Source organism: Capsicum annuum, chromosome 1, assembly GCF_002878395.1.
Source record: "Capsicum annuum cultivar UCD-10X-F1 chromosome 1, UCD10Xv1.1, whole genome shotgun sequence".
NCBI lineage: Eukaryota > Viridiplantae > Streptophyta > Magnoliopsida > Solanales > Solanaceae > Capsicum > Capsicum annuum.
This window is the reverse complement of record NC_061111.1, coordinates 75186807-75194248: the sequence shown is the minus strand read 5'-3', so window position 1 is coordinate 75194248 and position 7442 is coordinate 75186807. Positions and strand designations below refer to the sequence as shown.

The 7442-nt window shown below is 33.0% G+C and overlaps 1 pseudogene; it reads left to right on the top strand.

Annotated features, from left to right (window-relative positions):
• Positions 1-1626: 1626 nt before the first annotated feature.
• Positions 1627-2824, top strand: LOC124891429 (annotated as a pseudogene).
• The last annotated feature ends 4618 nt before the right edge of the window (positions 2825-7442 follow it).

Genomic DNA, 7442 nt, shown 5'->3' with positions numbered 1-7442 from the left:
AGCTTTAAGTATTCAATGCACCATTATATTTGAAATGACCATGATGCTCATGGTCATTTCCTTGCTCATCTTTCCATATATAAATAAACTAGATAGGTATGCTCAGATGTTGCACGAGCCCAACGCGTATAGTAAAAAAAATTAATCAATAAGAAAATAAATTTAGACGTGTAGAAATTACTAAAAGACTATTACTCAGTGAATAAATGATAAAAAATCAGCATGTGTTGATTCAAATTCTAAGCAAACATCAATTTGAGGTAAAGTAAACCATCTACTTTTAAAATGGTTAGTAATCTACTTTCACTTGTTAAACTACATTGATAGAGATAAAAAGAAAGTTACACTCTGTCAGCATATGTAACTTAATTCCATCATAAACAAAACCAGGGGCAGAGCTAAGTATGGCCAAGGGGTTCATCCAAATTCCTTTTGGCAAAACATTCCTCTATGTATATATGGTTAAAATTATTGTTTATGTTTATATCATAGATGTTCAATTCTCTTTGGCTTCATGAAAATCCTACCTCTGCCACAGGAACAAACAACATAAGAATTTGCAATTTTTCTATTATAGGAATTTTAAGAAGGAAAGAAGATTACCTTGAATGTCAGAGAGCTCCTCTTCGGACCTGCACTGAAAAAACATACCAAGCAACATCAACAACACTACTCCTAGAAAGAGTTGTTCAATAATAACAACATAATCAGTGACGGTAAAGTATACGCAGACCTTACCCTACCTTGGAAGGTAGAGAGGTTGTCTGCGATATGCCCTCAGCTCAAGAAAAAGATTATTCATAACAACATACTAACAATGTAACCTCATGAATGGGGTCTCGAAAGAGTAGTGTATACACAGACCTTTAAAGATAGAGAGACTGTTTAAATATACCCTCAATTCAAGAAAAAAAGTTTAATAATAAAATCATACCCACCAATAGATAGTGGAATCAGTACACTCAGGAAGAACACCAATGAAATATTCCCACTTAGAATCATCTTTCCATTTCTCTCTAATCAAGAAAAGAGCAATAGATATCGAAGGTTCCAATCCAGTACAAACATTCCTACTTTCAGATTCTACAACTGTATTAATCCATAGCCTTCTAGGCACTCCTAGAACTGTCTCACCTTTAGCTATATCCCTCTTAGCAACTAATCCTAAAACTTCAGGTATAATTGGTGGTTGTACAGGTGTCTTTATTAATACAACCCCTTCATCACATAGCCAGTTCCAAAATGTTTGGACTTGTTATGGGATTTAAGGGTCAAGTTCTTTAAACTCAAGTGAAATTATGAAGAATGGTTTTTGGGAACTGTGTAAAGTTTGAAACTTAAAACGCATCTCAAATGAAGAAAGTAGATACAAATGATAGACATCTATACCAGCGATAGGAGATCCGAAATAGTCTAAATTTCTTAGTAGTTGACAAGAATTATTAGCCAAAAGAAAATTTAAGTTATTTCGAAGTTGAAATTAAAGAATTTTTCACCTTTAAATTTATGAAACAAATTCAAGAATGCATACATGAACATGATGCTTCACTTAACTGGAAATGTGAACAATGGGAATTTGTTTGGTACAACACATGTGCCAATCCTAATTTTAGGAGTGAGGGATAGTTATTATGGTCCATCTTAGGAAGGAGGCGACTGAATCAACCCTACCAAGAATGGTTGGTGAGGAAATTTATGGTGTTGTCCCAATTTTAGCTGCATTGTTATCTAAAAAAAGGGAATTTTATGGTCTCTATATTCAAAAAGGGTTGGATCTGAGTGGGAATAACAGGAAAAAAAAGATAAGAAAGGTTTCAAGAGAGTTTTGACGATGGCGAATAAAGTTGGATTAGGAAAAAGAAAGTATATAAACATGACCTAAATGTGATTACTGATAACAGACCCCATCAGGGACTGCTCCTCGATGCTTATCCATTGCAAATGGTTGCTATCAAGGAATTGGAACCTGTTTCAATTGAGGAATAAGAGACTACTTCTCTTTGGTTGCTTTGGATGAGGTTACTGATCCTCAAAATTTAGGTGCAATTATACGTTCTGCTTACTTATTCGGAGCTTTTGGGATCGTCTTATGTGCAAATAACTTGGTACCATTGAGTGGGGTAGTGAGCAAAGCAAGTGTTGGCTCACTTGAATTAATGGAGCTGAGGTCTTACAAGAATATGATGTATTCCTTGCGTCTTTGGCAGAAAATGGATGGCGGGTCCTAGGTGGTTCCATTTCTTCAAAAGTTGTTCCATTGCATTAGATTGCCCCTGCTGCTCCTACAATCCTTGTTTTGGGAAGTGAGGGAACTGAGCTGAGGCCATTGGTTGAGATGTCAGATACTGAATTAGTTAGAATTCTAGGAAAGATCTCCGTCGATATAATTGTTGGACAAGATGAGGATGTTGAGTGTGATAATAGTATTTCAGGCCAGAATTATAAATCCTTTATGGCTGTGGAAAGCTTGAATATAAGTGTTGCAGTATGTGTGCTTCTTCATCACTTGATTGGTAGCAAAACCAACTAATAAGGAAGGTAAGCTTATGTAATTTTCTGAGACTTAATTTTGATTTTTTCAATGATATCCATTTGTGTTGTTGCAAGGAGTACTTTAAAACACTTTTCAGTTGGAAGTATGCAATAATAAAAAAAATTATCATAAAATAAATAGAAAGTCTTTAACCTCTTAAAAGTAGGCCACGCCAATATGATTATTTGGGAGAGTTATTGATGACCTCCGGTCCAATGTTGATTCATAAATTTCCATTTGATAAGATCTATCAATAGCCAGCAGACATGAACTTAAGTAGATGGAGTAAAATTGTTGCAAAAGCTCCAAACTAAATTCCATACCTTCATTATATCTCTTATATTGCAGACAAATGTGCCAGGAACTTCTGGTGCTGATATCCACGCTGCCTTATTTTGTTCTCTCCTTAAAACATCTCAAAATGGTTAGTCGTGAAACTAAAAATCAGCAACATATTTCATGAAAGATTCAACATGCTTTGAGGACTACATTTGTACCTGAAGGGCAGCTGTATCGTTATACTGGTTGAGTAATGTCAGTGGTTCTGGAATACAAGAAAATAAGTTTTTATGATTGGCAATCAATGCAGGAGAATGTGAAATCCTGATAAAGATGACAAGTTTTACCATAGTCTATATGGAATTATTTGAATCCAAGAAAATAGGTACAGATCACAGAAAGCAAAAAATTGATACTACTTGTTAGAAAAGAGATATAGAAATAACAGGACCATCCAATAACTCCAATAACTTACCATCCAACAACATTATCAGCCTTATCATGTCCATTTGGATACAGCAGGCTAACCAATTGTTCGCAAGACTCAAAATGGATCACCAGCTATTTTCGAGTTCGGAGCCTAAAAGAAAAGTTTTTTTATTAAAAATTTTAAAGTGGCATATCAAAATTGAAAAATACCAAAATGGACAAGGTTAACACAGGTGATTACCTTGTCCATTAAAAGTTAAAGCCGGTTTGGTTACATGCTAAAATGCAAGGTAAAATTGTGATTTTACAATGGACCCGCTTACCTTATTCTTTGAATGAAAAAGCCGGTTTTCTATTAGACATCTTGACACTATTAAGAACGACATCGAACTATACCAAAAAACTTAAAAGACGATGATGAAGATGTTGAAAAAAAAGAAGAAGTATGCCAAATCCAATTTTCATAAGAAAATATTGAACATGCCTGAATTGGTTTAGGACCATACTTAAACATTACAATACGAAATTATTTTTTTGCAGTAATAGGTCCACCAGCAGAAACACAGTCAGCATCACCGAAAGCAGTGGTCAATTTTTGTTTTTATTAAAGATCAACCATGCTTACAGTATCCAGAATGTGTAAGCATTAATAATTCTTTTCATAAAATGACTTAATCTAAGGAATGGTAGTTAAGCAAATAGTTCACTGACTTTATCTAAGGAATGGTAGATAAGAAAATAGTTCACTTACACTGTAAGAACAGCAGATCACTTTGCTGCAAAACCGTAACATAATGAAATACTATTTTTTTAGAACAACCAACTTATAGTAATATATCATGGAACATTTTTATTTATGGGTATGTGGTAGTTTCCAGGTAATTGATCAATTACGACTACTTGGATAGAAAATGTTGTTCATGTTGTGAATCAATGCACCAACACAAAAGCTACACAAATTTTATGTTCATACAAAAAGGCACATTCATGGAGTCTAATAGAATTTGAAAAATGTCTACCTTTGCATCAGTTGCAATGATACTCAGACATGAATATGCATCAGTTTTAGTGGCTGAACTGAACTATATATCACCAGAAGTGATTTTTGAATTGAATGCAATTAAAGGCTTGTTTGCGTGATAAAAAAAATCAACTTATAACTCGTGAATATGAATTCTCCAACGACTAAAAACATATGAGAAACATTCGAAGACGTCAAAAAAATAATAAAATTTGAAAAGACAATCCTCCACGAAAGAGACATTTGTTCGAGTAAGAAAACATGTCTACTATTTTCGATAGTTTTATTACCTTTCTAAGAGTTTGTTTTCTTTTATCAGGCAAAATTATCAAAGATTCTTCCTTAGCCAGCTTGTAACTGAATTCCAAGTCATCTTTGATGTCTTCAACAAGGTTCAAATGAAGCTTGACCTACAAGGGGAAAAGATCTCCAATAGACTATTGATTACATGTTCTAATCACAAGCTAATAACTAATTAAGCTTCCATTAGCAGATTCTGTCATAGCAGATATCTGCATCTTCTCTTAACATAATATTTACTATTTTTGAGAAGAAATCATCATGTGTTTTCTGAAAGATCTGAGGAATTGCCCCTCTGCCAAAGTAAGAACAAAAGAAACAAAATACCTAGGTAAGAGATGGAGACAATTACACCTATACTACTAAATTTTTAAATCACTATTCTGTTAGCTTACAAATTAGAACCAGAAATATGTTTACAAAATGTAATGAGTTGTTAGACCAAAACAAAATTTAATTCTTTGGCAACTCCATTTCATATTTTAAGGGGATATCCTATCAAATATGTGGCTAAAAGGAATAACAGGTATTAAATTTCTTAAAGAACGCAAGCAGAAGAGAACACTATCAAGAGCAAAACTGAATAAAGTCATATTGAGATACCCGAGGATGGAATCTATGACATGAAAATAAGAAAACACAAGATTATAACAAACAGACATTCTTGTTAGAAAAAATTCTTTTCCTCCTCCTAAAGAGCGCCAGTCAGTCTCAATTAAAGATTTTACATGACAGATTATCAAATCTCTATATGACATTCTATTTTAAAGTTATATTTCTTTAGTTTACCCCTAATTTGGTTTTACTGCATCAAGAACCTTCCACGAATTACACCACTTTCTTTTCTCTTTTTGAAATCAAAAGCTTCATGGATTTTGATGTTATAAGGAAACTCATCAAAATCTCCTTATTTTTCCTATGTTGCTTTCCAGTTAATCCTCCAAGTAACTGTATTTTGTTACGTCAACTTCCAACCTATGATAAATATTTGTCACTCAATCATAGTCCATTAAAAAAAATATACCCAATGTAATCATACGAGTAGGAAGGGTAGTGTGTATGCAACCTTAACCCTACCTTATGAAGAACTTGAAGGTAATAAGGCTATTTTCGATAGACCCTTAGTTCAAGTGAAATACAATGGAATCAAATATAGGCCTTGGAACATTCACCAGTGAAGTAACTTGCATCAATTTCTATGATTGATTTGTATTTCTCATTCTTGTGCAAATTCTATGTCATTCTGTTCAAACCTTAGCATTAGAGAATCAAGTGTCAGTCAAGTTTTATGATTGATCTATGAACTTTTTATTTTTATGCAAATTCAGTGTCATTCTATTTAAACTTTAGCATTAGAGAATCAAATGTCAGACCAATTGGTTATTGTCTAATGTCAGTCTGATTGGTTTTATTTTGATACAAAAAACTATTGCAAAAGGCACATCACTTGTAAAAAATTTCAAAGAAAATGCTTAACAGATAAACAGTAGTTCACGAGACTGAAGTGCTCTTTAACACCTAAATTTGTCTTTATAAGTGAAAGGTAAAATTAAATTTTCTACAAAAATAAACATATGAGAGTAGTAGAATGACCATCTTAAATAGGAAAGTACTACATGTTCTGTTAGTATACCGATTGGATCATTTATTACAAGCCAACCAAGTCGCCAATCAAAGAAAATCCATCTCTTTGATATGGATCCAACTATAACAATAGGGGCAACTGATCCAAAGATTACCATAGGCATAAAGGATTTACTCCCAAAAGTGAGATGAGCATAAACTTCATTAGAAATAACTAAAATTTCAGCTTTCTTTCCATTTCTGCCACCTTATAGAAATTAAAGCACATATTTATATTCATAATGACTTAGGATATCAATATATTACAACAAAGAAGTGGAGGAGCACATACATTCTTCAAGTGTTGTTCTATGTAGACATTGCCACAAGGATTTTTTTTTCACAATGAATACTGCCATAAAATTGTTTTTGGGACATTCAAAATTCAAAGCCTGTTTCATTTATCATCTCTAAAATATTGGAGATACAATACCTAGATTAGTAACCAACCTTTGATATCCTAAAAACCACATAATAGGGAGGGATTTTGACATACCTTCAAAAATCAAGTAAACCCCAATTATCAATTAAAGTAGTTTGTGTAAAAAGGAATGGAGAAACGCATTGAACTAAAAGCTCATTACATTCTATTGTAAAAGAAAATAACTATTAGATACTCTTTCTTGACGTCTTATATGTTTCTATTACTTAATACTCCAAAGATTAAAACATTTTAACCACAAGGCAAAGTAAATAAATAAGGAAAAAAAAGGTTATTAGTTCTAAGGGACAAAAAGGAAATGGAAAAGACTACATTTACGGGTCAGGACAAATCATCTTCGCACAATTTTTCTAAGATGGAACATCATCGGACCACCCATCCGATTTCCAGACAAAAGAACATAAATTAAGTGAGAAGAGGAATAAAGAGAATAAAAGAAATGAGATGACCAACAATTAAACTGTCTTTAAGCCTTTGACAAGTATCCAGAACATGATGTTGTCTCCAGGTCTTGAGAGGCAAGTGAAAGAGACACACTCAAATTTTTCTAGATTTTGAGCTTAATAAGTTGAAGAGTTAGTTCTATCTATACATGCGAAACAAAAAGAAAATAGCATTAACTTGCAGTGTCATGAAAACAACTTGTCTTAGAGATAGTGGCTGAACATCCACCGAGTAACTTTCCTCTTATTTCTTGACAACGAGACATCATTTGGAAAACAAATAGTTTTAGTTTTCTCTCCTAAACTATCTCAATATACATACTACTACCAAAGAAATATTTTCTATAGAAGCTATGAAAAATAATTTTTGCT